This window comes from Adiantum capillus-veneris, chromosome 15, assembly GCF_014529385.1.
Source record: "Adiantum capillus-veneris isolate H3 chromosome 15, ASM1452938v2, whole genome shotgun sequence".
NCBI classification, from domain to species: Eukaryota; Viridiplantae; Streptophyta; class Polypodiopsida; order Polypodiales; family Pteridaceae; genus Adiantum; species Adiantum capillus-veneris.
In genome coordinates this window covers 35,325,896-35,332,821 of record NC_140945.1, presented here as the reverse complement: position 1 = coordinate 35,332,821, position 6,926 = coordinate 35,325,896, and positions in this window count along the sequence as shown.

Here is a 6,926-nt window from a genome sequence, read left to right as displayed (position 1 = left end):
CCCAACCAAAATGAGCCGCCAATGCACATAGAAAACAAACAATAGTCATACGTCAATTGGGAGCAAAAGTTTCTGCATAACCTATGTCTTTTTGTTGCGCATAGCCTTTTACAACAAGTCAAGCCTTATGGTGATCAACCTCACCATTCGGCTTGCGTTTCAACTTGTAAACCCCCTTTGTACCAATGGCCTTTTTGCCAGGAGGCAAATCAAATAAATTTCATCTGTCATTTTCTATAAGTGCATCATATTCTGATTGCATGGCAGCCATCCAGTTTTGTGAATTCTGTGCTTCATCAAAAGATAGAGGTTCCTCTATATCACATAAGCTAGACACAGCCAAAGCATAACAATCTGATGCATAAGAGGCATGGTGAGAACATGAACGAGTAAGACTAGACAAAGGTGCATCTAATTTACTATCATGCAAAGTGTGCACCAATCATTTTGGCATACCGCTAGCCTGTTCATGTTTAGTCCTTTCCTCATCAAGCATATCATGTACATCTGCATTAGTAATAGGCCGATTTGTAACATTTTTAGAAACCCCCATAGGCTGTACATTTGCCTCATTTGAATTTGTATTTGAACTTCCACCACTAAAAAGAGGCAATAAACTGTCATAAATGTCCTGTGAGCTTACATTACTATCTCTAGTACATGACAACAAAGGATGAACAAAATCTTCCACAAACACAACATCACGTGAAATACGCTTTGTTTGTGGATGGTACAACCTGTGACCTTTTCTTTTAGCACTATAACAAAAAAAATACATTCGACAGCCTTATCATCCAATTTTCTGTGTTGCACTTGTGGCACTAAACCATAAGCCAAACAACCAAAAACACGCATGTGCTCAATAGATGGATTTCTTTCATGCCATGCTTCATCTAGAGTCATAGAATGCAACACTTTTGTAGGACACCTCTTGAGTATACGTAAGTGGTAGACATGACAGTCTCGAGCCAAAATAAATGTGGTAAAGCTTGATCGACTCTTGACCATACATCGTGTCATTTCCGTAAGAGACCTATTTTTCCTCTTAGCAACACCATTTTTCTGAGGTGTAAATGGCATTGTAAATTGGTGCTTTATCCCACAACTAGCCAGAAATGCATTAAATTCATGAGACATATACTTCCCCCCTTGATCGGAACGGAGGGGTGTCCATAGTACATTTCGAGACATTTTCAGCCATAGCAAGAAATTTCTTGAAGCACATGAACACTTTGGACTTAGATTTCAATGGATATACTTAGAATTCAATGGATATACCCATGCATGCTTGGAGTATTCATCAATGAAAGTCACGAAGTACAAGTAATTTCCCAAGGACTGGGAGTTTGCATAGGCCCACAAACATCACTATGCACAAGCTGCAATTTGCATGTAGCACGTATTGACACATCCTTTGCAAACTTAGCACGTTGCATTTTACCCAAAATACAGCCTTCACAAACATGTTTGACATGTGCTTCAAGAGGCGGCAAAGAAGCAACCATATCAGATTTCTACAAACGCAACAAATTGGCAAACTTCAGATGCCCAAAACGTGCATGCCAGAGTTTTTCATCTGAAATAGCCGTTGAGTCTACAAATGCATTTGAAAAATTTTGTCCACACTTGTCATACAAAGTGATCTTATACAACCCACGACACAAAAGGCAAGATGCAACAATTTCATCACCAAAATTGAGATCATGAACTGTACATCTGTCATCCACAAATTTAAATATGAGATCAAGTCTAGCAAGTGCAGATACAGAAAAAATGTTCTTTTTGATCCCCGGTACATACAATGCATCAACAAGTGTGAAAGAACTACCATTTGCAGCAGTAAGCACAATCTTTCCAACTCCTTGAACATGATAAGAGGCATTGTTGGCACAAGTCACCGTATTCTCATGAGGGACATACTCAATAGAGGTAAACAAATCACGATGTGAGGTAATGTGCTTTGTAGCACAACTGTCAAAATACCACACATGTGAATCTGCAACAACTGACATACATGCATCATGGACAATAGGATCATAAGTGCACTCTACACTAAATGCCTATTCTGCATCAACATTAGCATCAAAATCTCCTTTGATAGAATACTCTACATTCGCTGCACTTGTATTGGACCCTGTAGTGGATCTAGACTCTTTCTTCTTAGCCTCTTTTGCCTTCAATTTCCTTGATCAAGTGATCATTAGCTTTACAATAATGGCAACACATCTTCTTTTTGCCCTTATCACTAGAATTACCAGACAAAGTGCTCCGAGCAAAAGCATTAGGAACAAAAGTTTTGCCACTCGCAGCAGAACCATAAGAAGTGGCTACATTGCTGTCCCACCCTTTCTTTGAGGGAGCTGCAATAATAGCCTGTTCAACTGCACACTCCCTAGTCCTGTTTTTTTTTGGAAAGTGACTCTTGCAACAATAATGTGCATAATGCATCAAACTTGACAACTTCAGGATTTCCTTGGGTCATAGTCTCTAAGTACTAGCAAAAGTCTGGTAAGAATATGGCAAAGCATCAAGAACAGTCTGCATAAGTGAATTGTCAGAAATGACTTCCCTGCAGAAATTAGTTGCGCATTAACATCCTTGACACCAGAAAGGAAAGTTTCCATTTCATCTTCCTCATGCATAATCTTTAATTCCAGCTCTTTACGCAACAAAGCAATTTTTGCCTCATTACGGCTTGAATAAAGTTCTGCTAGAATATCCCAAGCCTGTTTTGCAGATTTTGCTGAACGGATGTGAGGAATGATAGTGCGCTTCACATACAATGCAATCAATGCATGAGCATGTGCATCTCTTAAATCCCAATGAGCCTGCTAAACCGTAGGCAAAACAACTCTGACAGCAACAACGCTCACAACAAAACCTGGCCCACATCCTCAACATTGCCTACATCCACAGTACCAGGATGTACATCAATGCCTTGCACAATGTTCCAAACTCTCTTTGACACAAGTACATGTTGCATCATGTAAGCCCACATAGGGTAATTGTCTCCATCCAATCTGTCCTCATCAACAAACATCTTGAACATATCTGTTTATTGTCAGATATGGAAAATGCATGCACCTGATGTGAAAACTGCCCGCAATGAGGAGAAACTGAGTGAGACTAGTATGTGCTATATAGAACAACCCGCAGTAGACTGTATGGGACCTATTATGCAATAATTGGTACTGACAAAATTTTTACACAAAATGACAAAATTGCATGTGCAGTCCTAGCCGTAGTGGAAACGGAGATCGAAATGAGCCCGAAGAATAAAAAATCTGAGCAAACTTGCCACCTACAAACGCTTGCCAAAGCTCATTGTGAGCAGGCATGTGCTGGAGCTACTAGCGACTAGGCCCTGGAGGATGCCACCCACTCTGATACCAATTGTTGGAATTAGGGTTGCAGGGAAACACACACAGCTTAGAGAAGACAAAGGAAGCTCAAGGCATAAAACATAGAGTGTAGTACTTAGTGTAAATGTACAATGAACAGGGGAAAAAACCGCCTAAAGAGGGAAAAAATGCCCCGGCGGTCCTAGTGTGTTCACACACATCACGACCACATGTATATGGTAATAAGCAGGCAAGATTGTAGAGGGTGTGGGGATGGTTTAGTAGGTAGTAGAAGGAGATACAAGAAGATAGAAAATGGAATGGCAGTAGGAAGCATTGCCAATTTTTCTCTCACCCTTGACAATAGTGGGCAGGGGAAGCCAAGCAGTCACACTTCTCTCTTGTGCAGCAGGCCACTAAACAACACCCTTGGACACCCACTATCAGAGCCTGTCATCATCTGCATGATCAACATGCAGACGTTTGGGCATGCATGAGGTAGAGTTAGTCAAACAATCTCTCTCTATTTCTTAGCTCACGGCCACACTGAGTACAATTGAACACTCTTTCTTTCTCTCTCTATCTCTCTCTCTCACCCACCCACACACACACACACACACACACACACACACACACACACACACACACACACACACACAACCATCGTAATCTACAGAACATTGGAACCCTATCTAACTCTCTGACTCTCTCTCCTTCTATTGCACTGTGCCAACCACAGTTTAACTGCTCGTCTTCACCCACCCTCCCACCCCCTCGTCATCATTGGCGCCCACCACTGTTCACCAGTAACATAACCAATGTACGTCGGTAACACCCCAATGGCGTCTACCATGCAACAAACTAGCGACATGACCTACCACTGTACCCATGCAGAGTAGTGCAACCACCTTCTAATTATTTCTCTCAACTCTTTGCATGCAACCCTCCACCACCTACAATTTTTTGTGGCCACCAATCCACCAACCCCTTTGGATTCAACTGCTAGCTACACACACACCATCCATCTTTCTCAATGCACACACACAAATAGACAAGAGATAGAGAGGTCTTACACACACATTGTGTGTGTGTGTGTGTGTGGTTGTTGAGAGATGACCAACTAGACAAGGGTGGGTGTAGCCAACTGTATGCTATGAGCTTCAAGAGAGACATAGGGACAACTGGTACTTTCCTGCACATCAGCAAGGTGGGTTGCATGGTGAAAGTCATGACGGTCGGGGCACATTACTACCCAAGTGATTGGTAGTTACAATAGACTCTTCACATGTGTAGATGGGGGTAAATTCCATGACCATGGGCATGTATTCTCATGCCATAACATCACACTTGAGTCCATGTTGACTCACTTCCATCATAACTTCATCCTTAGCCCTTGTTCACATCTCTAGTAGAGAGATGTGAGCTTGTATATTTTAATAGGAGGAGTGGAAGGTCATTTTCATGCGATGAAGACTTCATCTTTGTCAACTTTCCATTTGGAGGCTATCTTCACTTGCCATCACCTCAACCTTCATGGGATACATGTACAGAGGATCATGCATGATCAACTATTTCTTTGAACCATAGTACCTTGGCCAACTTGGGTGGCTACTTGTGATGGTGCCTCTTGCAACTAAATAACCTTTCTAGATATTTCTATTGTCGCTAATATGTTCATTTTTTTAATCATTGATGTTTTTAATGCTTGTAGGAGACACAGTCTTCTGGGTTGAGAGATTTTGTAGGGCATCAAAGTTGATCATTCATCGATGTGTGGTGGTTTTGCATCATGCATCTTATGGATATGTAGAGTCATCCGGTGAGTGGCATGAGGTGACATCTCTATTTATATTTCATGGTGGTAAGCAAGTATGAATGTGCATTTTTTGTTTTTTTTTTTTTGTGTGTTTCCTTGTAACATTGTAGAGAGTGATCCCCTTATTTCATGTAGTAGGGATGAGTACCATGGATAGCACTATCCGCCACTATTTTTCCATGTTTAACTTGAGCCCTTATAGATTCCAAAATACCTAGAGAGGCCCTGCATAAAAGAGCCATTCTTTTATGGCATGTTTTATTGAGTTCTTGTGTTGTTCCAGGGGGTTATGCCTTGAGTTTGGTTGTGGAATAGCTCCCATTTTGACACGATGTTTGGCCTCTGATTGTGCATGTGCATCTTTAGATTTTGAAGAGGCACTTGTTTTCGCTTGCTTGCAACCCTTGCTTTTCCCATGAAGCAAGTGAGAGAGGATGAAACCACATCCACACAAATGTGGTGGACAAGGGAGACATACCTATGGGTGGAAACCCCTTTGATGAATTGTGAGATTCCCACCCTCAATTACCACATGACATTTATACTACATTTCTTTTGGTTGGGGCATCTCAATGAAAATTGTGGTTGATTATGTTCTTGGTGTCTTCCTTAGCATTGTATGATTCATGGACGAACATTGCTACTGTCACTTGTAGGTTTTTGTGCATATCATGTTATGAACATGGTTGTTTTGTTGAATTGAAATTTTGTGTGTATTTTGTTTCGTTGAAGTTGCATCACCATAATACATTGAGGCAGAGACTGGACACATGACATTGGACACATGATATGATGGTTGCCCAAAAGATAGGCCTCTAAGATGGCATCTCTTCATAGACGATGAGTGTGCTTCAAGTTATTAATTTGTATGCAACCTTGAACAATGGTGTAATGTGGCTTTGCCTATTGATCCACATAGGGGTTTAATGATGTTTTTGACAACTCAATCTTTAGTAAGTCTCACATTTATTATTTTGTATTTATTTTTCTCTCATATGTATGCAAGGATGTCTCCACTAGCGAGTTTTGTTTTTTGAGTGTAAGTGTCTCTTGCATTGTCACTCCATTTATTTTACAACAATGGATAACCCTCTTGCTCTTTTGCAATTCACTCTAAGAAGTAAATTATGTCTCAAGGGACTTGCTCGATTATTTTGTAGCTAAAAAACAATCGCTTGTAAATTAATAACTCAAATTGTGGAAATGAGCTTCACAATAGAGAGTGTACATCATGGTTGGAAGAGGAATGTGTGTAGGGAAAGCTCATGACAAAAAATGTGGGGAAAGCATGCTCTAATGCGATTAAAAGTTGACTCAAGTTAGGTAAGATGCTTAGACTCACACACTTTGTGGAGGCATAAAGTGCATAATCGATGAGACTCTTCATCGGTGTCCCAACACCCTATCTCGCATTGTAGAGGATGAAAATTGAGTTTAGACGAAGGCAATGGTGTAGGTCGCACTCAAGGGGATAGGCTCAAGCATGTAAGGGTGGGTGCGGCTCCATTGTGCAAAGAATAATATGGTTTTGTAGGCAAGGGCAACATAGACGATGTAATGTATGAAGCATGACCCTCCAATACATACATACATATACATATACATACATACATATATATATATGTGTGTGTGTGAGAGAGAGAGAGAGAGAGAGAGAGAGAGACCTTATGGATGGAATATTTTGGTCCCCACAATGTAGAAGAAGGGCTATTTAGACGTTTATTCTACTTAAGATTTTTGAGATCTTAAAGCGAATGAACATGAAAGAA